Raw genomic sequence first — 1,893 nt, 5'->3', positions numbered from 1 at the left:
GGGTCATATAGAGTGATATGGGGTCACACAGGGTCACATGGGGTCATGTGGGGTCATATAGGGTGATATGGGGTCATGTAGGGTCATATAGGGTGATACGGGGTCACACAGGGTCACATGGGGTCACACAGGGTCACACGGGGTCATATAGGGTCATGCAGGGTGGCATGGGGGTCATGTGGAGTCACATGTGAAGCCCTGCATGGCTTTAGCGCGTTTTGATCCGTTTTAGTGTGGTTTTGCTAAGTTTCTGTCTCCCAACAAAAACGTGAAACATTTTAAGATGTGTTTGGCATGATCTAACATGCTTTTAGCATGTTTTTGCCATGTTTCAGTGTCTCAGCAATGTTTTCACACGTGTTAGGATGGTTTTTGCAGGACTTAGCATGTTCTTGGCATGTTTTGGCATCGCAGCAAAACCTTCGCGTATTCTAACATACTGCTGGCATGATTTAGCATGTTTTTATCATACATTTATCATGTTTTTGGCACGTTTTAGTGTCTCAACAAAATTTTCCTGTGTTTGAACGTGTTCTAGCCATGACCTAGTGTGCTCTTGGTGAGTTTTAGCACATTTGGGGCATGTTTTTGGTGCGTTTTTGACATATTTTAGCATCTCAACAAAACTTCCGTGTTTATTAGTATGTCCTTGGCATGACAGCATCTTTTTTGGTAGCATGTTTTGGGCATGTTTTAGTGTCTTAGCAGAATTTTCATGTATTTTAGTATGTTCTTGGCATGACCTAACATGATTTTGTCATGTTTTGGCCTTTTTTGGTGTGTTTTGGCATGTTTTGATGCGTCTTGGCATGTTTTTGGCCTGTTTTGGGTGGGCTTTCTTGTGGTTTTGCATATTTTTAGGCATGTTTTTGCATGATTTTGACATGTTTTTGGTGTGTTTTCAGCGTGGGACTCACGGTTATCGTAGATGGGCTGGGAGAGGACGGGGGGCAGCGGGTGCAGCCCCCCTGGGCCGTGCACCCACACCTGGAAGCAGAGCCGCACCGCGCTCAGGTCGTACTCGCCACCGCGCTCCTCCGCCGGCACTGCCATGCACCAGTAAGAACCAGTCACCACCAGTAACCACCGGTCACCCCTGTCACTGTTCCCCCTGGCTGCTGGCTGAGCCCTCCCAGTGCTCCCAGTAACCTCTCGGGGCTTCCAGTAAGCTCCCATGGTTCCCAGTAAGCTCCCACTGCTCGCAGTAAGCTCCCAGTGCTGCTACTGATCCCTCCCAGTCCTCCCAGTAACCTCCCAGTAACTCCCAGTACCCTCAGCACCCCTCCCAGTAACCCTTAGTATACCTCCCAGTGCTTCCCAGTAGCCCCCAAAGCTTCCTGGAACTGTCAGCACCCTTATCAGTAACCCCCAGTATACCTCCCAGTGCTTCCCAGTAGCCCCCAATGCCCCCCAGACCACCCCAGCACCCCCAGCTCCCCACCAACCCCTCGCCCAGTAACCCCCAGTGCCTCCCAGTAGCCTCCCCAGCGCCTCCCAGTGCTCCTGGTACCGTTGAAGGGGTTGTTGTTGGTGCGGATGCGCTCGGCCACGGCTGCCTCCAGCTCTCGCTTCTTCACGCACTGGATGCCCAGGTTCTGGAAACTGCCCGGGGGCTCAGCATGACCCCCCAGAACCCCTCTCCCCAAATTTTAGGAACACCCCCCCCCGCCCCCCCCCAAGTCCCCAGGGACTCTCCAACCCCCCTGGGACATCCCCAGGACCCCAGACCTGCCCCCCAGGGTCCCTTCAGGACCCTGAAATTCCTCCAAGACCCCCTGGGACCCTCCCATTACCTGCAACCCCCCAAAAAATTGTGACCCCCCTGCAAAACCCAAGAATCCCCCAGACCGCTGGGACCCCCACAGAACCCTGGAGAACCCCCAACCCCCCCCC

The 1,893-nt window shown here is 53.4% G+C and overlaps 1 long non-coding RNA gene across 1 annotated transcript; it reads right to left on the bottom strand.

The window, feature by feature from the left end:
- Positions 1-564: 564 nt before the first annotated feature.
- On the bottom strand, positions 565-1,667 carry LOC118158598. The gene is made up of 2 exons (XR_004746855.1): positions 1,511-1,667; positions 565-1,046 (listed from the first exon to the last, which is right to left on the bottom strand). It is a non-coding gene; the product is annotated as an uncharacterized LOC118158598 (long non-coding RNA).
- Positions 1,668-1,893: the final 226 nt, after the last annotated feature.

Source organism: Oxyura jamaicensis (genome assembly GCF_011077185.1).
Source record: "Oxyura jamaicensis isolate SHBP4307 breed ruddy duck chromosome 33 unlocalized genomic scaffold, BPBGC_Ojam_1.0 oxy33_random_OJ69987, whole genome shotgun sequence".
In the NCBI taxonomy this organism is placed as follows: Eukaryota; Metazoa; Chordata; class Aves; order Anseriformes; family Anatidae; genus Oxyura; species Oxyura jamaicensis.
The sequence above is the reverse complement of the archived record's forward strand: the minus strand, read 5'-3'. Positions and strand labels throughout refer to the sequence as shown.